This window comes from Ictidomys tridecemlineatus, chromosome 13 (genome assembly GCF_052094955.1).
Source record: "Ictidomys tridecemlineatus isolate mIctTri1 chromosome 13, mIctTri1.hap1, whole genome shotgun sequence".
In the NCBI taxonomy this organism is placed as follows: Eukaryota; Metazoa; Chordata; class Mammalia; order Rodentia; family Sciuridae; genus Ictidomys; species Ictidomys tridecemlineatus.
Genome location: NC_135489.1, coordinates 95,578,892 through 95,603,965, shown reverse-complemented (window position 1 = coordinate 95,603,965; position 25,074 = coordinate 95,578,892). Strand labels below are relative to the sequence as shown.

The 25,074-nt window shown below is 39.1% G+C and overlaps 1 non-coding gene and 1 pseudogene across 1 annotated transcript; both read right to left on the bottom strand.

Annotated features, from left to right (window-relative positions):
- Nucleotides 1-10,649: 10,649 nt before the first annotated feature.
- On the bottom strand, nucleotides 10,650-15,689 carry LOC110597291 (mortality factor 4-like protein 1 pseudogene; annotated as a pseudogene).
- LOC120886685 (U6 spliceosomal RNA) lies at nucleotides 12,763-12,864 on the bottom strand. The gene has a single exon (XR_005729764.1). It is a non-coding gene; the product is annotated as a U6 spliceosomal RNA (small nuclear RNA).
- Nucleotides 15,690-25,074: the final 9,385 nt, after the last annotated feature.

Below are 25,074 nucleotides of genomic sequence, written 5' to 3'. Positions count from 1 at the left end.
CCCAGAAGCAGTTTCCACGGGTTCTTTAGCACTGAGCCTGAGTAATTTGTCTGCGAGACGCAGGCAAATGGCAGCCTGAAGTTACCTGTTCTATAGTTGAGCTGCGATCAGTCGAAAACAGGGATGATGACGTCAGCTCTCGAAGATGGTGGCCGCTGGCCTCCTCTGTGGTCTGACCGGTATGGAGAACCGAACTGGACCGCTTCCTTCCCCCGTCTCAAACCCAGAATACAGCACTGTGTGCAGTGATTGCACAGCTGTCAGGAGCCCACAGAATCTGCAGCGCTCTATCTTTGCATTGCTATCTCGTTGCTTCCCAGCGTGTGCTGCAGATTCTAGCCACGGGGTGATTTGCTGAATAAACAGCGTGACCCTATGTGCAGACAAATCGCTTGCGTTTGAGCCCCTGTAGCTGATCCTCGTGCGATGAAAATCCTTCCACTAGGTTTTGGAGCACCCCAGTTTTGCTAGAAATTCCTAAGAAGATAGTTTTTAGCTGTTCTAACTCATCATTCTCCCGAACAGTGACGTGGTACATGGGGGTGATGCACTCCCTTCGCCGCCATCTTCCCACCCAGAAGTTTTACTTTCTAATCAGAAGTGACCTGCTTCTCATGGCTAATCTACTCTTGACCTAGAGTATGCTGAGCTTTGTTCTTTGTTTAGAACAGATAAAACAATTTTCTCAGCGTCCTCCTAGCCCACTTGGCAGAACATCCCGTTTGCAGGCAAGTCCTCCCAAGGACAGCAGACACCTCGTTTTCAAGCATGTCCGCTGTTACCTATCTAAACCTTGAAGGAGCCTTTCGTTTGCGAGTAGGCCCTCCCAAGGAGAGCAGACACCTCATTTTCAAGCATGTCCACTGTTACCTATCTATACCTTGACAGAATATCCCGTTTGCAGGCAGAATCCATCAAGGACAGTAATAGTAATGCAGTCACATTTGATTCTCTACAGAATGAACTCCAAGCAATGAATTTTCCTCTTAGTGCTGCTTTCAGAGTGTCCCAGAGATTTTGATATGTTGTGTCTGTGTTTTCATTTACCTCTAAGAATTTTTTTAATTTCCTCCTTGATGTCTTCTGTAACCCATTGTTTATTCAGTAGCATATTGTTCATTCTCCATGTGATGTAGGAATTTTTCTTTCTTATTTTATCATTGATTTCCAATTTCATTCCATTATGATCAGATAAAATGCATGGTAGTATCTCTACTCCTTTGTATTTGCTAAGAGTTGCCCTGTGGCATAATATGTGGTCTATTTTTGAGAAGATCCATGTGCTGTTGAGAAAAAAAGTGTATCCACTTGATGTTGGTTGATATATTCTATATATGTCAATTAAATCTAAGTTATTAATTGTGTTATTGAGTTCTACAGTTTCTTTATTCAACTTTTGTTTGGAAGATCTGTCCAGTGGTGACAGAGGTGTGTTAAAATCACCCATGATTATTGTGTTGTGGTCCATTTGACTCTTGAACTTGAGAAGAGTTTGTCTGATGAACATAGCTGCACCATTGTTTGGGGCATATATATTGTTGGGGGCATATATATTGTTATGTCTTATTGGTAAATGGTTCCCTTGAGCAGTATGTAGTGTCCTTCTTTATCCCTTTTGATTAACTTTGGCTTGAAGTCTATTTTATCTGATATGAGTATGGACACCCCTTCTTGTTTCTGAGGTCCATGTGAGTGGTATGATTTTTCCCAACCTTTCACCTTTAGTCTGGGTATGTCTTTTCCTATCAGATGAGTCTGCTATAGGCAGCATATTGTTGGATCTTTTTTAATCCAGTCTAATAGTCTGTCTTTTGAATGGTGAGTTTAATCCATTAACATTTAGGGTTACTATTGAGATATGGTTTGTATTTCCAGCCATATTTGTTTATTTTTGTTATTTAACTAGATTTGTTTTCCCTCTTTGATTAGATTTTCCTTTACTGTACTATCTCCCACTGTTGATTTTAATAGTTATTTTTCATTTCCTCTTCATGTTTATGTTTTTCTAAGGATGTTTTGAAGCACCAGTTTTCTAGCTGCAAATTCTTTTAACTTTTGTTTATTGTGGAAGCTTTTTATTTCATCTTCAAACCTGAAGTAAAAGCCAGTATTATTGTAGTTTCTGTTTTTAACTCCTCTTCTAATGTGACTGAAGACACAAATATATATATATATATTAACTTTTAATTTGTTTTAATTAGTTATACATGACAATAGGATGCATTTATGCACTTTGATATATCATACATATAGATGGGATATAATTTCTCACTTTTTAAGTGTACATGTTGGAGAATCATATTGGTAATGCAATAACATATATACATAAAGTAATAATGTCTGTTTCATTTTTCTATTTTACTATCGCCACATCCCCTCCCCTTCCCTCACTTCCCTTTCCTTTACCTAATCTAAAGTAATGCTATTCATCTCTAGTGTCCTGCCCTGCTTTTTGTGAATTAGCATCTGCTTATTAGAGAAAACATTTAGCCTTTGGTTTTTAGGGATTGGCTTATTTTGCTTAGCATCTGCTTTCTAACTCCATCCATTTACTGGCAAATTCAATAATTCATTCTTCTTTAAAGCTGAGTCATATTCCATTGTGTATATATGCCATATTTTCTTTATCAATGCATCTATTGAAGGACATCTAGGTTAGTTCCATAGTTTAGCTATTGTGAATTGAACTGCTACAAACATTGATGTGGCTGCATTACTATAGTATGCTGATTTTAAGTTCTTTGGGTATAAACCAAGGAGAAGGATAACTGGATCAAATGGTGGTTTCATTCCCATTTTTCTGAGGAATCTCCATACTGCTTTCCATAGTGGTTGCACCAATTTGCAGTCCCACAAGCAATGTACAAGTGTACCTTTCCCCTCACATCCTTGCCAACATTAATTGTTGCCTGTATTCTTGATGATTGCCATTCTGACAGGAGTGAGATAAAATCTTAGTGTAGTTTTGATTTGCATTTCTGTAATTGCGAAATATTTTGAACACTTTTTCATATATTTGTTGATAGATTGTATATCTTCTTCTTTGAAGTGTTGGTTCAGTTCCTTAGGCCATTTATTGATTGGGTTATTTGTTTTTGTTTTGCTTTTTTTGGTGTTAAATTTCTTGAGTTCTTTATATATTCTACAGATTAATCTTTATATATTCTTTATTGGAGGTGGTAAAGATTTTCTCCCAATCTTCGAACATTATTGATTGTTTCCTTTGCCACTGTAGACGTTCCAAAACAGTTAAAAATAGATAATGGTCCTGGCTATACTTCTACCTCTTTTAAATAATTTTGCTCATCATTTGGTATTACTCATATAACAGGAATCCCATACAATCCACAGGGACAAGGCATAGTTGAAAGAGCTCATCAAACTATTAAAACGTACTTAGTAAAGAAAAAAGAGGGAATTGGGAAGGGGTATATATCCCCCAAAGATAAACTTAAAATAACCCTTTTTACTCTAAACTTTTTAAATTTGGATTCATCAGGGCTTAGTGCTGTGGAGAGGCATATGTGTCCAAAAAATGTACATAAGCCCAAGGTACTTTGGAAGGATATTCTAACAGGACAATGGAAAGATTCTGACCCAGTGATTGTCTGGGGTTGGGGGTCTGTTTGTGTGTTTCCACAGGGAGAACAGCAGCCGATTTGGATTCCAGAGAGATTAACAAAAGCTATTTCTACAGACCAAAAAGAAGATGATTTGGCTCAAATCCATAACAGCTGATATCCAGAACTCCAGTTTGGCTATCCTTACATCTGTGACAGTGGTTCTCCCACACCTGAAGGCTAATGAAACCAGGATGTTTTTCTTTTCAATATCTATTTTATTATTGCCCTTTCTCACATCATGAAGTTCTATTTTGTTTTTTGAGCTCATACAGACCTAGGTTAATGTTTTGCTGATCAGTTCTTTTTTTTGACTATGGAGGTTTTAAATATTGCAATGGAGATTTCACCTATAAAAAGTTACAAGGCCTTTACTATTATGTTATGTGTTGTATGTATTATATTATGTGTGCACACTTGTGTTTTGTGTTGTATGTTTGTATGTGTGTATGTCCATATATCATATATGACAAGCACTCATGAAAAAATGGATCCAAATTTTTTTTCTTATTCACATGATTTAAATGCTTTAATTTAAATTGGATAAACGCCTATTGAGGATTGTTTTAATATGTGAACAAAAAAGAAAGTTAACAGATCAGTTTGTTTACTTTCACCTTTCCTTTTCATTATATTTAATAATTCTGTTCAGGATAATGTAAATTGTTCAGAAAATTGTTTTCTTTTAGTGCCTGCTGGAATGTTACATAATTTTTTCTTTAGCCATTATTGCCAGAATTCCTATCTTCATCCCAGTGCCAGGGAAGACAAAGATAAAACCAAACTACAGCTTCTGCAATAGCTATCACTGAACTGCTTGCAGAACTTGCCTCAACTATGTATTAGTTGTATGCATTATGAACTATCTGTTGGTGCAGCGACTTGTGATAGTTCCGGGGTATTTTTGCTGATGGTGTCATTGGTGGTACAATTTTTCCAAAAGGAGTCGTCAATTGGCTTGGTGTATTCTCCTCCCTTCTGCTTGTGACAGTCGTTCAGCTAAAATTTGGGGGCCAACAGAGGTAAGGCAAAGAACCTCACTCCCCCACTAGTACAAAGGCCTATCCACAGGTGTGGCTGTATGTTGGACTGGTAGTCAATGACAGGTAAGATCCAATTGCAATGGTACCAATTTAAGACAGGAGGCTGACACCTTGAGGTCAGCTCATCCGATGACAGGTAAGGACCATATGTAGTGTTGGACAACCTAAGGCAGGCACACTCCCTAAGCCACATGCTTGTTGTTTAATTAAACAGAGAGGGGGAGATGTTGAGAGCCACAGCCAAAGCGGCCCCAGCAAACTTCCAGCTGATTGGCTCCTCTGATGTGATGCTCATTGGGCTGTTTCCCCACCCTTTCAGACCACGGAGCTGCTCATTGGGGGACTCTTTTGGCTCCACCCATGAGACCCAGCCAATCGGCCTCAAGAGCAGGAGGAGTGGGGGGTTGAGAGGCTCGTGGGAACCCGGTGGTGGCAGTTGAGCTCTGAGGGAATTCCTGAAGAGCTCGTGTGGTGCTGCGTGTGTGCTCTAAAAATAAAGTTTGTTTCTGCTTGACAAGTGGTTTTTGAATTGTGCCCGGCCAGACTGCGGCAGTGAATGGAGCAAACAAGTTGGAGACAAAGCTCCAGGTAAGATGGGTCATACCTCCAAGATTAGGGATAGGCATTGCCTAAAACCAAGAAGGCAGCCTCCAAGTTGAGAAAGGGCAAAGGGTCCTTCCAGAGAAAGCTAGAAAAGAATTTCAGGACTCACCTCATCACTGGTTATCAGGAATATTCCTTCTCTCCTGAGTTATCTTCCTAGAGAAGGGTCAAATTGCAGAGGCAGGTCTGGGGAAAGAACTATGAAACATTCACTTAGGAGGAAAGCTCTTCACATTGTCTGGCCTCCCAATTCCATAGATAGGAATATGGAAGAAGTAATGAAGGCAGGTTGCAGAAGGCATCAGTGCAGCCTTCTCCTAACTAATATCCTGTAAAGTCCAGAGAGCTGGGTCAGTGACATGCTGAACCCCAGCTCTAGTTGGGAAATGAAGCATTCATCTTCCAGCAGTTATGTTAGACTGTGTGGGCTCCATTAAGAGAAAGAAGCCTTAGAGTGTTCACAAATGACCATTCATGTTTAAAAATATTGTATTCTACCACACTGAAAATAAACACACATCCCCATCTGCACTGAAGCCAAAGGACAGAGGTGAGGAATTCAAAAGGAGAAGTTCCCTAGAGAACTCCAGAGAATGCATATTTGTGGAAAGACTTGAAGCAGGGTAGAGGCCATAACTTGTAATCTCCTTTCATATGACCCTGGCTACATCTTACCCTTTACTTACAAATCCAAAATTAGGTTCCCAACATATATAATGTGATTTAGAGTTAGGAATGGGCTCTCTATAAAAAGTCAGGCACCTATGATCACAAGATCATAGGTGCCTGACTTTTCTAAACAAGGCTTTATTGAGATTTGCTCCCAGGCGAGACCCTCCAGTCCAACAGAGCAAGTCCAGGACAATCATAACCAAGCTCAGCTAGATTGGAATTTTATTGGGCTTAGGGCAGGAAGGGAGGGCTTGGGATGGGAAAGGGAGGTTTTTAGAGTCCCTTGTTCTTCTGAGGTTGGTCAGAGGATCTTGCTGAGATCCATGTTCTTCCAGGATTGGTCAGGAGACCCCGTTGATTGACAGGTGGTTATAAGGCACCATAACTGCTTGTCTGTCAGCACTTGACTGTTATTTCATGTGCGTGGGTTGCCTGGTGCTTTGTTCCCTTAGCTACCTCAAACCAACTTAACATCCCGGCCTTTTTTATGATTTAGGGAATCAAATTTCATCTGGCTACTTCCTGCTGGATAGGGGCACTGGGGGGAAAGGGGATGGCTCAGGTGTCGGTTCAATAGGGAGGTGACTATAGGGGTGTAGGATCATCTGGTTATAGGTCACTCTGGCAATTTCACCCATGTGCTTTCGGGTGAACCTGAAGAGGCAGGGAGCAATCATTAATAGAAGTCCTATTACTAATATAGGAGTGAGAATGGAAGTCAGGCATATAAAGAGGGTAGTGTTTAGCCAGCCTGGCCAAGGTTCATTTGATTGCTGCTATTTAAGCCTTTCACCCAAATGATGACGGGTGTTGACATTCTTTTCAAATCAATCCAGTTTCATTGATATAGTAGCAGCATTCTTGTTTCAGGAATTGACATGTTCCTCCTTTGTCTGCTGTCAGGAGATCTAGGGCTTGACAGTTCTGTGATGAAACTTGGGAAATAGGTGTTATTTGCCTTTGTAGGGAAGCAAGAGAGGTGGCTGATGCCTCTACCACTTCCCAAAGTTGTTGTTAAAGCTTCTGAGTAGTGGTTACTGCATAACCAAGTCCTCCTGCCCTGAGTCCAGAGGCAGTGTGTGAGGAGGCCAGGGAGAATCCAACCAATACTAATAGAAAGACAGTCCATCTTGCCATGGAAAGGGAGATGGTAACAAGCCATGTTAATTTTAATTTAGCCTAACTGTGCAGAATTAATTGAGGGACCAAGGTGGAAGGAACACAAAAAGCAAAGGGCATGCTGAGGCTTAGATTTTTTGTTAGAGTACCATTGTACCAGGAAAAAAAACCAGCGGAGCAAAGTTTGGGGAAGATATTCGAATGATCTGTCACAGGGTGCTGAACCAGTGTAGTAGCAGGAGAAATTTCCTGATTTTATGAAAAAGAGGAACTTTCTCAAAGGCTGGAGAGGGGGAACCATGGGGTATGGTTGAGGTATTGAGAGGAAGGTCAATGGGAATCACAATTAAAGGAGCACAATTTAAACCTGCACAGAGGAAACAGTCTGAAATGTTATTAACTTTGGATAAATTGAGAAGCTAAAGGCTCTGATGTACTAGGGCCATCCATGAGAAAGAGTCAGCTTTAGGATGGGCAACTGCATCTAGCTAGTGTTGGAGTTCTTTCTCTTGCTCTTGAGTGGTTATGTGAATTTGAGGGAAAATATGTACATAAATTCTCCAGATTCTGATAGAGGCTGAGGGGAGCTTGGCACAACCCCAAGAATAAAATTTACTATCAAAACTGGAAGCCCATTTTGGGTCCCATGGGTCCCAAATAGTTAATTTGATGTATGCTTGTTTCTCATAGCAAGGCTTATCTAGGATGCATTTCTTGCATGAATTACAAGGGTACCCGCCATAGGTGTTAGGACAGTGCTTACATGATTTCTCAGTTTGGTCTGATATGAAGCATAGCATTGCTGCACACAGGTGGGACAAGGTGGCTTGGTTGAATCCAGTAATGTTAAGGGTGACCGCCTGATTGCACCCAGTGGAAACACTATCGCCTTGACCCATAAACTGAGAGTGAGTGGTGCCATCCTGGTGCCATGTTGCTTGGATGTAAAAGCACCATCTATGGGTTGAGAGAGAAGCTTGAGAGAGATTAATGATTAGTAAAAAAAGATGAGGATTGTTGAGAAATCTTGAGTTTGGTAGGCCCCAGTGTGGTGGAAGCCCAGGACTGGAATTTGGGACAGACATCTTTTTAAGGCAGGAGACGTAGTACCAGGGGGAGTGGCCCAAAAGCTTGGCCACCATTGGGGTAGTAAGTATGAATGTATGGGATCCCAGCAAGTGAGGTTCCAATGATTGAGGATGCAGTTCCCAAAGTAAGACTGTGCCACCCAGTTGAAGAGTGTCCAATTCAGTCTGTGGTTGTGCTGGGATTGAGGCAATGGATGGCACAGGAAGGCACTGGTCTGCGTGTTCCCTTAGGAGTTTGTGTAGAAGTGTGAGATAAGGCAAGTATGACACAAGGGGAGGAGGAGTGACTGGAAATCTTTGGTTGATTAAGAAAGGGTGCCCAAGGCTGAGGTTGTGCCTCAGTGGTAGAGTGCTTGCCTAGCACATGTGAGGCCCTGGGTTCTATCTTCAGCACCACATAAAAATAAATAAATAAAAGTATTATGTTCAACTACAACTAAAAAAATATTTAAAAAGAGGGGGTACTCATAGAGTAGCTCAAATGGGGCTAAGGCCTGAGGGGTCTTCAGGGGATGCCCGAATTCAGGTAAGGGCCAACAGCAGTAGATTGGGCCAGGAGGGCCTGAGTTCAATAGAAAGTTTAGTGAGATGATCCTGGAGAATGCCATTAGTTCTCTCAACCTTACCCAAGGATTGGGGTCAGTATGGGATGTGGAGCCTCCAAGTGATGTTGAGGCCTTTGGAGACTACTTGAACAAACTGAGAAGTGAAGGCTAGACTGTTGTCGGACTGGATAGAGGCAGGAACTGGAAATGATCTGCTCGATGAGGATGGAGGTGATAGTGTCAGAAGTTTCCCTGGAGGTAGGGAAGGCTTCTTATTCAACCTGAAAAAGTATCAACCAAAGTAAGTAGGTAGTGAAGCTTTTTGTGCCTGAGATATGAGTGAAGTCAATCTTCCAGTCTTTGTCTGGCTGGTGGCCCCTCTTCTGATGCATGGGGATTTTAGGTTTGATGTCCCCTTGTGGGGATACTATAGAGCAGACAGAACAAGGGGAGTGGACCTGCTGGAGAGTATTCTCACCCCTGGGAAGTAAAAGAGGGGTTGCAAAAACTGGAAAAAGGGGTTTGGGGCCAATATGAAGAGAGATATGAATGTCCATTGATAAAATATAAGCTTGCTGTTTAGGAAGGGCAATTTGATCCCCCAGGATGATCCCCCAGCCATCATCCCCAAAATGGTCATCTTGGGTTTTTAGGTCCTGTCATTCCTGTGGGTAATAGTTAGGTTTTTTTTTTTTTTTTTTTGAGAGAGAGAGAGAGAGAGAGAGAGAGAGAGAGAGAATTTTAATATTTATTTTTTTAGTTTTCGGCGGACACACATCTTTGTTTGTATGTGGTGCTGAGGATCAAACCTGGGCCACATGCATGCCAGGCGAGCGCGCTACCGCTTGAGCCACATCCCCAGCCCTAATAGTTAGGTTTAATTGTGGTAGATAGAAATAGGATAGGGGCTGCTAAGAATTTTGCCATTAGTTCTCATGCTATAGAGTCTGCTTTGTTGTTGCCTATAGCTATTGGGTCAGAGGAATTTTGATGTCCTCTGCAGTGTATGATGGCCGCTCATGATGGCAGTAGTGCCTCTAACAGTTTGGAAATCAGAGAGGCATTGACCATTGGTGATCCCTTTGTGGTCAAGAATCCATGTTCCTTCCAAATAGTCAAATAGGACTGAGAAATTAGGAAGGCATATTTGGAATCTGTGTACAGGCTAATCTGTTTATCTTTGGATAGAGTGAGAGCTCTGATAAGTGCAAAAACTTCAGCCTTCTGGGAGGTGGATCCCTTCAGGAAGGCAGCTGGCTTGTAGAACAGAGGTAGAGTGACTACAGCATATTGGCCCTATGTTGTCCATCACAACCCATCACCAAACTGCCATCCACAAAAATGGTTAAGTCAGGTGAGGAAAGTGGATAATCAAAGAGGTCCTCATGGGGTGATCATAAGGGCTTCCAGTGCCTGTGGACAGGAATGGTTAGCCCTTGGTTAATGGATAGCCATGGTTATCCCCAAAGGGAATGGGGATAGTGGAAGGAGTGTGGCAGGATTGAGGGAAGAAGTAGTATGGAGGGTAATCGTGGAATTCTCTATAGAGAAGGTGAAATTCTTAAATTGATGAAGGGCTCAAGAGGGGAAGAGATTTTCGATTTAAGAGGTTCTGTAGAAAAGGGGAGGAAGCAGGGTGGGTCAAGGAGATCTACAGGAATGTGATGTCTCTGCCCACCACATGAGGAATTCTAAAGTAAATGTCACCAATGAGAGTAGACCTTGTGCCATAGAGCTGCCCTATCACTGGTGTGGGCCATCCAAGAGCAAGGTAACCTCAGCTTCATAGTTCAGGTGAATCTGAAGGAATTAGCCACTGGAGGCTCTTAGCTAACCACACTCCCTGCAGCTAGCAACCCTTATGTGAGGGATCTGAGGTGTACATCTCTGTCACAAGTTGTTTGTGTTTTTTCTGACTGAATTGTTACCTATAACAATTATCAAGCTTTGTCACATACATTTTTTCTTCTTTATTTTAAAGAAAAAAGTTTATTGAAAATATGAAAAACAATTCCCAAATATTGACTTTTCCAGAAAACTATAGCTATACATTGCATGGCATTCATCATATTAAAACATACATTGGCCACAAATACAAAAATTATTAAGAAGCTACCACTGTTCAACAATTTGAGCAACAAGAAAGGAACAACTTGATGGGCTACTTAAGTACCTTTTAAAATTTGTCCTTTTTAGTTATACATGACAGCACTTTGACATATTATACATACATGGAATATAACTTCCCATTCTTGTGGTTGTACATGATATGGAGTTACTCTGGTCATGTATTCAGATATGAACATAGGAAAGTTCTGTCCAATACATTCTACTGTATTTCTGTTTCCCATCTTTCCTCCCTTCCCTTCATTCCCCTTTGTCTAATCCAATGAACATCTATTCTTCCCCACATTGTGTGTTAGCATCTGCATATTAGAGAAAACATTCAGCCTTTAGACACTTGGGATTGACTTATTTCACTTACTATGATAGTCTCCAGTTCCATCCATTTACTGGCAAATGCCATAATTCTTTATAGCTGAGAAATATTCCACTGTGTATACACACAACATTTTCTTTATTCATTATTCTGTTGAAGAGCATCTAGTCTAGTTTCATAGCTTAGCTATTGTGAATTGAGCTCCCATAAATATTGATATGGTTGCATTCCTATAGTATGCTTAAGTCCTTTGGGTATAAACCAAAGAGTAGGATAACTGGGTCAAATGGTGGTTCCATTCTAAGTTTCCTGAGGAATCTCCATACTAATTTCCATAGTGATTACACCAGTTTGCAGTTTCACCAACAAAATGTAGTCCCCACATCCTTGCCAACACTTATTGTTGCTTATATTCTTAATAATTGTCATTCTGAGTGGAGTGAGATGAAATCCCAGTATAGTTTTAATTTGTATTTCTCTAATTGCTAGAGATATTGAACAATTTTTCATATATTTGTTGACTGATCATATTTCTTCTGTGATGAGTCTGTTCAGTTCCTTTGTCCATTTATGAATTGGGTTATTTGGATTTTGGTTTTCTTTCTTTCTTTTTTATGTCTTTGAATTCTTTATATATCCTGGGGACTAATGCTCTGAGGTGCAGATGGAAAAGATTTTCTCCCATTTATAGTCTCTCTTCACATTCTTGTTTCCTTTGCTGTAAAGAAGCTTTTTAGTTTAATACCATCCATTTATTGATTCTCGATTTTATTTCTTGTGCCATAGGGGTCTTGTTGAAGAATTCAATTCCTAAGTTGACATCATGGAGATTTGGACCTACTTTTGCTTCTAATAAGTGCAGAATCTCTGGTCTAATGCCTAGGCCCTTGATCCACTTTGAGTTTTGTGCAGGAAGAAGATAGGGAGTTTAATTTCACTTAATTCTATTTCATATAGATTCCTAGTGTTCCTAGCACCATTTGTTGAATAGGCTATCTTTTCTCCAACATGCGTTTATGGCACCTTTGTCTAGAATGAGATAACTGTATTAATGTGGGTTTCTCTCTGTGTCTTCTATTCTATACCATTTGTCTTCATGTCTGCTTTGGTGCCAATGCCATGCAGTTTATTATACTATCACTCTAGAGTATAATTTAATATCTGGTATTGTAATGCCTCCTGCTTCACTTTTCTCACAAAAGATTGCTTTGGCTGTTCTGGACCTCTTATTTTTCCAAATGAATTTCATGACTGCTATTTATATGAGGAACATCATTGGAATTTTAATAGGAATTGCATTAAATCTGTCTGGCACTTTTGGTAGTATGGCCATTTTTTAATAACTTTTTTTCATTGTAGATGGACATAATATGTTCATTTTATTTATTTATTTTATGTGGTGCTGAGGATCAAACCCAGTGCCTTATTCATGCAAGGCAAGTGCTCTGCCACTGAGCCACAATCCCAGCCTCAGTATGGCCATTTTGACAATGTTAATGCTGCCTATCCAAGAACATGGGAGATCTTTCCGTCTTCTACAGCCTCCTTCAATTTCCTTCTTTAGTGTTCTATAGTTTTCACTGTAGAGGTCTTTCACCTCTTTTGTTAGATTGATTCCCAAATAGTTTTTGAAAAAATACAGAATGCTTCACAAATTTGCATGTCATCTTTGCGCAGGGCCCATGCTAATATCCGTTTAATTCCAATTTTAGCATATGTACTGCCGAAGCAAGCAAAAGCACCTTAAAAAAAAAAAAGGAGCACAAATGGATGAGTGTGTTCAGTTATATATACTAAATTTAAATTGAATACGTGACACTAGGGATCAGAGCATTTTGTCACACGGCATTAACACATATTATAAAAGTACATGGTTTGGGGAAGAGAACCACCAGTGCTCAATAGAAGGGAGTTCATAACCCACTTGAATCTAATGTATGAAATATGATAAGTCAAGAGCTTTGTAATGTTGTGAACAACCAATAAAAAAAAGAAAAAAAATAGAAGCTTTGTCAACTAGGTAATAAAACCCTCTACAGCATGTCTCTCTGTTGTCCACTGTTGAAAAGAAAAAAAATGAGTTATAACCCTTTTACTTTCTCTGGCTAAAATCAAACAGAAACAAACATCAATTCTGTTATTCACCAACATCTTCAAAGCATATAACTTACACAAGAGAAGGACTACGAACAAAACCATTTTTATCCAAACATAAGTGAGAATGCTTTTCACACAGCTTTCCAATGGTGTAGGAAGAGCCATTTCCTAATCACTGGCACCAAAAGTAGTTGCTAAAATCTTTACCAGATACTTCAGGAAATGTGAGTGGTTCAGTGATAAAGCAAGACTCATTTCATCCAGGGTGTGTAGACCGGCATCACTTCATTTTGTACAAATAGTCTCACTATATGTCCCAGGTCCATAAACCTAACACAGGTGACTGTTGGGATGATAGGTGGGGATTTCAGCATACTGAAATACAGAAGAGCCAAGTTCCCAAAATCATATTGAACTAGCCCTGTCACAACTTCATTAACAGCATACTCCTCATTATCTATGCTTCTTAGAGATTTCTTCTAATTTGCATAATGCTCGGAGTCCCCATTCTTGGCAGGAAGACAACAGAGCTGTTTTTGTCTGGTAATCATCATTCAGACATGGTTTTAGCTCTTTGGGAATCTTAAACACTACTCATGAATGTAATTTTATTTTTAACAGTAGGATCTACCTGGGCTTTTTTTTCTTCCAAGGATTCTGAGGTGTCTCACCACCACTTTTTCCATTTCCAGGTGTTTTTTTTAACTGTTCCATTTTGCTTTCATACCAACATTTTTCCTGTGGCAGATCAGATCACTGAGGCAGCTCCTCTCATCTTCTCCTCTGATGTGCTGCTCCTGATTGGTGTTTTGAAGTTCTCGCTGTTTCTGAAATTCATTGCTCATGTGTTTGAATAATCTGTACTCTGGACGCCATTCACCCCATTTTTATGCCAACCACCATAATGTATAAAGCATTTCACTTGATTGTCCTTCAGGGCAGCCTTTATAGACTTTGCTTCATAAAGAAAAGGCCCAGCACTCACTCTCCTGGAATTTAGCCTTTTGATCCTGCTTGGGTTCTATTTATATAGATTCACTGCCTCCCACCACAACCACCTCCTCTCTACCCCACCCAGCCTCACAACAGACATGCTGTCAGGCACTGCACTCTCTATATCCTGGGCCCAATTTGCCAACATCCACAGAATCACAGCCCCAGGACCCCCACTGCCGCTGCTCAGCATATAAATATTTTCATTTGTAATGTCCTCCCATAATTTCTTCTAGTATATTTGATACTTCATTGTGATTCATTTTTATGGTAGAATCATGAATATAGGTGGTAGAGACATAAATGTCATACTTTCTAAATAGATATTCCTCTGTTCCAACAGCCTTTAAAAGCCTTCTATTTGCCATGCTAACTTAATCTCGTAACACCATAGACTGCATTTTTCCACACCAAAGTCAGAGTGACATAAAAAAAAATAAAATCAAAAGGAAATCACAACTTTCAAAATGCACCCTAATTCACAAAAGAGATAAACTCCATCAAATCAAAACTATAATGTCATCACAGATTCTATAAATCCGGACTCTTACCACCAGCCCCATCAGACAACTTTGTTTTTTATCAAAAGATAAAATTTCAACATATTTAATTAAATGATGTATTTGCAATTAATCAGGTATCATCTCATCTTAAAATAACAGATGTGTTAATTAAACTGGATATAGCAGAACTATCCATTTTTATAAGGTAGCTTTAGCAGGAACAAGGAAATATCACAATACAAAAAGCAGATTGCTTAATGTTAGTTACTTCCTTTGTGAGGGTTAAAGCAGAAGGGACTTCCTTATGTCTAAAACCAACCTGTTTGGGGATTTGACTATCATCCCTCCTGATTTCCAAAACTAAATGACTTAGTTTGGATTGGTGCACTGGAACTTCAGCAAGAGTGACTTCATTTTGGTTTGGTCTGTTGGGATTTAGTGCAGGAGCTCAATCCAATCTAGTTACCGCCTATAAGTCTCATTTAATATTTATAAGACTAAAAACTAATCAGAGAAAAGAAACTTGAATATTATAAAAATGAGACTCCGAATTGTTATATACCTAGTTTATAAATTCTGAATAATCCCTATCAATACCATCTTATAACTAACTCTACCACCTAGACCTGCATTAACAACCCCCCTCCACACATACATACTGTCCTAAGATGACTCACACTTTTGTTTTTGGTATATATACTCCCTGACTGCAGCAAGGAAGAACTCAATCTGTCTTTAACTATAGGGATGTTCTTGATAGTTTTGGGGCAATGGCTCTGTCAGTTTTTTGAACTATAAATTTATATCTAAAAACAAAAAGATTACTACTTCAATAAACTGGAAAAGGTAAAAATTCATTAAAACAAAGAAAAAAGACAAGAAGCAGTTAATAGAATACAGACCCAGAAGCAGTACAGGATGGTTCTACTTATACTGTGAAAACAGAAGGAAGACTTTCTTACTCATGGTGGTAAAACAAAGAACAAGAGCAGGCCAGGCAACAAATATCTCTTTTGCCTTAATATAAGACAAGCAGTCCAATTTAAAAAATGTACACAAGTAGCAAGTAAGCATATGAATGACGTATAGTACCATTAGTCATCAAATTTAAACCACAAGGAAATACCTTTAAATATCCACCAAATAGCTAAAATTAAAGACATGATGTCAGGCACTGCACTCTCTAACCAAGAGCAGGTGAGGGTAAAGAGCAATTGGAAATCTAATTACTAATGGCAAACAAATGGTACATGTCTTTAGAAGGCAATGTGGCAGCTTCTTGTAAAGTTAAATATTCACTTATCATATGACCTACAAATTTCACTTCTAGATATACGTGTAGGAGAAATGAAAGCTCAAAGATTACTCGAACATCCATAGAAACATTATGCCTAATAACTCGAAACTACAAACAATTCAATGTCCATCAACTAGTGAATGAATAAACTGTGATATGTCATAGAATACTGCTGATAGTTTTTACAAAGTTCTTACTGTGCTATATGATGCCTGTAACAATATGGATGAATCACACTGGACAGGAAAAAGATAATATTCTATGCTATTCCATTTGTATGATGTTCTGGAAAAGGCCACCTTGTAAAGTACAGAAAACAGACTAGTCGTTTCCAGAAGCAGTGGTGGAAATAAGGAAATTAACTACTAACAGCAACAAGGAAGCTTCCTGTAGTGATGGAAATGTTCTATATCATGGTTGTGGTGATTATATAACTACCTATACCTTTGTCAAACTTCTCAAATTGCACACTTAAAATACTGAACTTATACTCAGTAGAATATTACCCAATAATAAAAGAGAATAAAATTATGGCAATTGCAGATAAATGAATGGAGTTGGAGAATATTATGCTAAGCAAAGAAAACCTCAAAAAACTAAAGGCCAAATGTTTTCTCTGATTAGTGGCTGCTGATCTATGATGGGGGGGCAGGAATGGGAAGAATGGAGGAACTTTGGATTGAGCAAAGGGGAGGGTGGTGAGGGGTTACGGTGGTAGGAAAAATGGTGGAATGAGATAGACATCATTATCCTAGGTACATGAATGACTGTACAAATGGTACATCTCTACACCGTGTATAGGCACAGAATTGAAATGTTGTACTCCGTTTGTGTACAATGTATTGAAATGCATTCTGCTATCATGTACAACTAAGTAGAACACTTAACAAAATAGTGAACTTATGGGATGTAGAGTGTATAAAGTAAAGCCAAATTTTTTTTAAATGATTCTTTTAATTAACAAAATTGCATATCCTTGGGCCCAAAATTCCATTTCATGAACCATTCTACAGATAGATTTACACATGTAAAAATAACGTGCCAACAAGCAATATCACAGTATTGATTGTAATGCCTCACTAAAGGGGAACTGAGTAATTAGGGAGTATGGGAGAGTCTCTTTGCTTTTCACTTTAGGATTTTGAATCCTATTAATATATTCGTTATTTAGTAAAAACAAAAACTATTTTTAAGCAGTTTCCATTGTTTCAGTGACAGATGCTGGTAGTCTGGCCACGGTGTCTTTCATTTAGGTCAGCTTCGTATTTATCTTCTGGCTCCAAGCAGGTCATTCCCCCTCTTACTTCTATATCTGTGAAATACCTTCATTGTTAGAACCTTTTCACCACCAAATACCAGGGCACTGTAGGCCGCTTTGTTTCTGGAACTTTGAATCCTTTGTTCTGAACTCTAGGTTGAAGGCACTCAAAGAGCAAGTAGGGTCAAGTTATATCTTCATTGCCACTTCAAAGCGTGGCCCACAGTGGGTGTCAGGGTTGCTATGTGACTAAATTACCACCAGATGGCGGCATGGCTCTGTTCCTAAGAGACCAGGACACTAGATGTGTCCAATATGGAAGCTATTAGTCCTGTAATGTCTATTGAGCAGTTGCATTGTGGCTAGTCCTAATTAAAATTGTTTTCCATGTAAAACACATGTGTTTTTGAAGACTTAATATGAAAGAGGAGCATAAAATACCTCGTTAAAAATGTCAATATTACAGTGACGCAGGCACATCAATGTTTATAGCAATTCAATGGTTTAACTATGGAACCAAACTAGATGCCTGCCCTTCACAGATGAATGGATAAAGAAAACATGGTATATATACATATGGAATATTTCTTAGCCATAAAGAAGAATGGAATTTGGGAATTTGCCAGTAAATGGATAGAACTGGAGACTATCATGCTAAGCGAAATAAACTAATTCCAAAAAATCAAAAGCCAAATGTTCTGATATGTGAATGCTAACACATACTAAAGATGGGAGAGGGAAGAAGAGAAGTTCATTGGATTAGACAAAGGGGAATAAAGGGAAGGAAGAGGAGATGGGAATAGGAAAGACAATAGAATGAATTGGATATAACTTTCCTATATTTATAGATGACCAGTGAAATTCAACATCATCTACAACCACAAGAATGAGGTCCTAATTAGAATAAGTTATCCTGCATATATGCGTAATACATCAAATACACTCTACTATCATGTGTATCTTAAAAGAATAAATTTTCAAAAGAATGTCAATAGTGATTACATGTTGAAACTAATATTTTGTATATATTGGGTTAAATATATTAAAATTATTTTCACCTTTCTTTTTTTTTTAGTGTGACTATCAGAACATTTACATTTACACATGTGGATCAAATAGATTTCCACTAGACAGCACTCTGCTAGGCCTTCTGTAAAACCTCCCAACAGAATCAGCCTGAGCCAAAGAGTTTATGCTCCAGCCTCTATTCCAAGATGCAGAGCCATGGAACATGGATGCCATAGTGTTAACCGAGGGGGGGGGTGTTCCTTGTTCTTGTCTCCTCAAAAGAAAACCTTTAGACAAGAGACACACATAAAAAGCATTAAAAAAAATTCAATAATGAAATGAATGTGTGCTCTTGGAGCAGGTCTTCCAAAGAGAAGAAGTGGCCTCATGCTTGCTGGTTGTGGGTTTTTAATAGCCTGCTTGGGATCCTCCCATCTCATGAATTATTCTTTGGGGCAGTTAACATTTTCCCCTACCATGGAAGAGGGCCTTAGTGCTCTGCACATGTTCCAAAGATGATTACACCCATTTCTCAGTTTTAAGGTGTTATGTGGTCAAAAAGGAAGTGGGGCTTTTTGTCACTAAGGTAGAGTGATCTTATGTCGCTCAAGATGATGTGAGCCCTATTGTCCCTCCCCCATTCTTCTGCTCACATCTATTTACCTACTCATCATTAGAACTACTTCCCGCCCCCAAACACAGCAGAGCCAGTCCCAGAGGGAGAGATCACAGCAAGGCCCTGAAAGCAACAAGGGGAGCCGCTGACCACCTGACTGCTCCTCCTCTTGTGGGGTCTCAGGACTACCTGAGGAGAGATGGCTTACATTGGGTTTCAAGGGGATGATGGCCAGCATCTCTTTGGGGGTTCTTCCTACCCAGGGGAGTTCAAGCCACCCTAAAACTTATAATCTCAGATAGTTAGTAACAAAGCACAAATACTTAGAAATATATTTACAGAATATGAAGCTCCTGATAGATCTAGTCCACATGGGTTCTGGGACTAGACAAGAGGAAAGGGCTCCAGTAGTTTATCTATGGGGTACATCAAAGGCACTGACAAAGTTTCAAGGGTGGAGTCTTGCTTCATGATGTCTTGTTGTCAGCAGGTTGATTGACATCTGGGCAGGTCACACCCATCACAGATGCTGTGTAGGCCACCGCAGAGCCAGAAAGAGATTCACATTGTTCCTGGGCAATTGACCGAGGAAATGTCCCCTAGCCATTTCCAGACACCAGATGTCTCAATCTACAAAGCTTCCATACATGGTGCCCACATGCAACCCATGGATGGCTCCTGACAATTGGGAGCTAGTAGGGCCAGCCACCAGCATCACTTCACCAGGATTCTCTCACTGGCCCTTCCGTCAACCCAATTTCAATGAAGAAACTGAGAATCAGAGCAGTGGAGTAATTTCACTGTATGGGTGAGGAGTGGAGATGTAACTGGAAGTCACATGACTGTCTGTATATCCTTTCTTCTTTTGCATCATACTGTCCTCCAAACTGAGACTTCCTGGGCAGGGAAAATAAGCATCTTCCCATGTCTATACTTGTTGGAAATGTGAACAACTGGCCGTCTCTGTTCTTGCCTATGTTTACTCAAAGTCATGAGTGTGGCTACTTCTCAGGCAATGCCCCAAAACTAGACAAGATTGGGCAACTGGAATAAAGCTGGTTTCTAACCTCAGATCACACTGTCTTTGTATGGAAAGAAATGGAAGAAAGGCAAAAGCAGAGGCTTTATTGTAAGCTTGCTTCATGCCGGGCCCTGTGCTATGTGCTCTTCTTTCATTATCTCATTTAATCCAAATAGCATTCATCTCAAGTAGTCACTTTTACCCCTCTTTAACAGTTGAGAAAACTCAGGCATAGATTTTTATGTGGAGAAGCTGAGGTTTTTCAGTTGTACTGTAAGCCCTGGCTTCCTATATGTCTTTCTTAGGTCTGCATCTCAGAGTTCTGAGGCTGCAGACAGCACCTTTCTGGTGGTGAGTGAAGCTAGAACAATATGCAATGGGAGTGCTCAGAATCCACCCCAAACTGAGTGTCTGAACTTCCAAGACAGTCTGAGTGAAAACTGGCAAGATCCCCTTCAAAAGTGGCCACATCTTCACTTCTCAAACCACAGATTCTCCATCATTACCTGTGAAACAAAAGCAAGACCACTTAGACCAGCACTCATGGGGTATACAGTCCAGCTAGAGGTTATATCCCACCCTCATCTTCAACTTCCACCTTTCAAGCACCCAACAGCCTGTGAGACTGTGCACTATTTTCCATTCACTCCACCATTCTTAGCCATTCCCTTGTCTTCTCTCCAATTATTTCCCTGGAAATTTCCTCCCATACACACTTATCAACAGTTCTCTCTGCCTTTGCTTGTGCCCATATCACCCACCATTCCAGGCACAGCCAGGGCACAATGGGCTGAATGTGACAATGAGACATGTTAGACAAAGAGGTAAGTTTTGTCCAGGATCATCAGGAGCCTTGAATGCTGTGGTAATTAATCTAGAGTAGTGGAGAGTTCCTGTCCTTGAGGAGCAAACAAAGGTTTGTGGGCAAGGGAGAACCCCTAAGAGCATAGTATTTTGGAGTATATAACAAGGTGAGGCAGAGAGGCCACAAACGCTATTCAATGACCACACAATTCAGTAATTCTGATCCATGCCTTCATTATCAGACTTGGGATCTAGCCATGGACAAGCCACTTTCAGCATTCAAAGCACAAATCACAAACTGCATTTAATTCTTACAACAACCTTATGAGTTGATATGCTATTTTTATCTTCAATTTATGAAAGCAAGCAAGCAAGCTGGGCGTGGTGGCACACACCTATAATCCCAGTGGCTTGGGAGGCTAAGGCAAAGAGGATCCTAAATTCAAAGCCAGTCTCAGCAATTTAGCAAGACCCTTAGCTCCTGTCTCAAAATAAAAAATAAAAAAAAAGGGCGGGGATGTGACTCAGTGGTTAAGCACCCCTGGGTTCAATTCCTGGTAGGAAAAAAAAAGAGGTTTAGGATATACATTATTTCTCAAACATCACATGGTGAGTAAGAGTTGGAGTTAGGAATCCATAGACCACATTTCTGTTAGGGCACAGATGCCTACAGTGCCCAGTCAGAGTATCCAGCACACAGTAAGCCCCAGATGAGAAAAGATGGGCCCAAATCAGAGCGTGGAAAGACCAAAGGAGAAAAGAGCTGGGTTATACAGATACTAAGGTGGGAGAAAGAATAGGAATTCATCATTAGCAATAATATGCCAATGTATATTTTATAGAACTCGCATCTATTATTTCAGAAGAATCTCCCAAGAAACTTGTAAAGCAGACAGGGCAGGGAATTTTACTCCATTTTACAAGTTAATAAAAAAAAGTGGAGGCATTTCTTTTAGAAGGCAGAGCCACCTCTTGCATAATACTTTCAGAACACTTTCCCCATTTCTGTATTAGTCTAGACACTTGAGGTTACAGTGAGGTAAGCCAGACTTGACCCAGGTAAGCAAAGAGGGAAGATTAATAGAAGGACGATGTGACAAAAGAGCTGGCAGACCTCAGAGACAACTGGAACTGAGATTCAAAAAACATTAGGAACTTCTTCCACTTAGGATGCAGAAAGTCACAGGAAGATATCTTCCCTACCCTAATAACAGCAAAACAAAAGCCAAATAACCTACAATATCATAGTTTTTTAAATGACAGATTTAGTCCATTAGAAAGCTGAGGTTGCCAAGTAACCTATTAAATTATCAGAAATGATACATTCTTCTTAAAAGATACTCCAGGGCTGAGGATGTGCCTCAAGTGGTAGCGCGCTCACCTAGCATACGTGAGGCACTGGGTTTGATTCTCAGCACCACATAAAAATAAAAAAATAAAAAGATATTGTGTCCACCTAAAGCTAAAAAATAAATATTAAAAAAAGACACTCCAGTTACTTTACCACTGACAGAGTGCAGAAAGATGAGGAAGATATTATAGACATAGGTTAAAAAAAAATTCAAGCCTGAAGATGGGCTGGTTTGAGAGTTTAGAATCTTTGAAAGTCCCAAACATCAGGGGAACCTATAAGCCACAAGATAATTGTTTCCACAGGCTCTCACGAGTGTTCCCAGGAAAGACTTGGGGCAGAACAAGAAAGCTGAAGGGACACGCAGCTCAGACTCCTAGGGATTGCTAAAAAATAGGAACAAAAAAAAAAAAAAAAGAAAAATGAGAGGAACTCCATAGGAATTCTGCTGTTATAATGACAGAGAATCTGCTGTGGTGGGAGTATACAGTGTGTGCTAAGACCTGGAGCAGATAGGAAAACTGAGAGAATTCTAAGATCTCACAAGAAGTATGAGGCAATGGCAGTCCACAGCAGTCATATATAAAAGAAAATCTCTCAACCCAGAATGGCTTAGATATTGGAATTATTAGAAGACATAAACTTTGAAATTATTATGATCAGTGTTTTCACTAGAATGTAGTGAAGAGGAAGGCAACATGAACTATAGGGAATTTTAGCATCCACATGAAAACTTTTTCCCAAAAAGAGCATTAAGGAAATATGAGAAATGAAAAATAGATCAGAAAAGAATTAGACTTACCCGGAGAGGAAAGAATCAATAAACTTAAGACAGGTCAAGAGAAAACATACAAGTTGAAACACAAATAAATAGTGAAAAAAAAAACAATTCTTAAACAAAGAATGAAAAAATGAAAAGGATAATATATCATGACCAAGTGGGTTTACCCCAGGAATGCAAGATTCATTTAATGATTGAGAATCTGTCAATGTTAACACTATATATGAACAATCTGAGAAAAAAATGATAGTCTGAATAAACACAGAAGAAAATTTGACAAAATCCAACCCATTCCTTATTTTCATGAACTCTTGGAAAACTGTGAATAGAAAACAACTTTTCAACCTGTAAAACCTATGGTCGACATCATACTAAATGAAAAATGTTCTCTATAGAAACACAAGGCTCTCCACTCTCTCCACTTCTGTCCAACACTATTTCTATTCAACATGGAATTGGTATACAGTAGAATAAGTGCAAATAAATAAATAAGTAAAATGCATACATAATGGAAAGAAGTAAAAATGTGTTTAATTCATGAGTAGCAAAATCATCTATGTGGAAAACAATGGTCAGGTCTAATGAAATAAGTTTAACAAGTTTGTAAGGAAACAAAATTGATATACAAAAAAAAATCAATATTTTCTTTATAAAAGAAATTTTTAAAAAATCAAAATTTAAAAGAAAATAACACAATATCACCAAAATTATGGAATTCTGAGGAATAAATATTATAAAATCTTGCAAAACCTGGAAAATATAAAACATTGTTGGGAGGCTTTTTTTGTTCTTGCTTTCTTTATATTTATTTTTTTAGTGCATTATGATACATAACAGTGGGGCTGAGAGGTATTTTTAAAGGCCCTTGCAAAGGAAGAGTAAATGTTAAAATGACAATTCTCCTCAAATTAACCCTGTATGATAAAACACCAATCAAAATATCAGAAATATTAACCACTTTAGAAAGTAATATGGAGACTCCTCAAAAAAGTAGGAGTGGACCCTTCATAGCTTTCCCACTCCTTGGTATTTATCCAGAAGAACTAAAATTAGCATACTATAGTGATAAATTCATGCCGATGTTTACAGCAGGGCAATTCACAATACCTAAGTTATGGAGCCAGCTTAGGTGTTCCTCAATAGATGATGGATAAAGAAAATGCTGTATACACACACAATAGAGTTTTATTCAGCCAGAAAAAAAAAAGAATGAGATTATGGCATTTGATGGCAAATGGATATAACTGGAGACCATCATGCTAAGTTAACTAAGCCAGATCCAGAAAGTCAATGACAAATGTTTTCTCTCATATGTGGAAGCTGGAGAGAAATAAGGAATTTTTCTAAAAAGTTGATCTCATGAGAATAGAAGGGAGAACAGTGGAGTAGAGGAAGGGGATGATCAAGAGGAGGAAGGAGGGATGGGAAAGGAGACGAACTATCCTATGAGCATTTATGAATATATCACAATAAATCTCACTTTTATATACAACTATAATGTACCAATTTTTAAAATAAATTAATAGAAGGAAGAACCAATAGAATAGAAGAAGGGGATCAGGGGGAAGGACGAGGGGAGAGAAAGGGGTAATACTGGGGATTGAAATGGAGCCCATCATGTTTTATGTATTTATGAAATATTTCAAAATAAAAATAAATATTTTAAAAGCATCTGGGAATGGTGGTGCATGCTGGTAATCCCTGCTACTTGGGAGGCTGAGGTAGGAGGATCACTTGAGACCAGAAGCTCAAGATCAGCCTGGGCAACACAGAAAATAAAAAACATATTTTAACAAAAACTAATAATAAGTAGAACTTAGAATTGTTAAAACAATTTCAAAAAGGAATAAAGCAGAAGCTTACTATTAAGATACAGAACTGTGTGGTTTCTACAGAGAGATAAACATACATAGATCAATAAAACAGAACAGAAAATCTATAAATAGAACCCAAATCTGCCCAACTGACTTTTTAAAAAAATATTTATAGTTATAGTTGGACACAAAATTTTGTTTATTTTTTTAATGTGGTGTTGAGGATTGGACCTACTGCCTCACATGTGAGAGGCAAGTGCCCCACCACTGAACTACAACCCCAGCCCCCTGCCCAATTGATTTTTGACAAAGGTACAAAAATAACTCAATGATAGAAAGATGGCCTTTTTTAACTGGTGCCAGGACATACCTCAAAGTATATATTATTACATTTATACAAA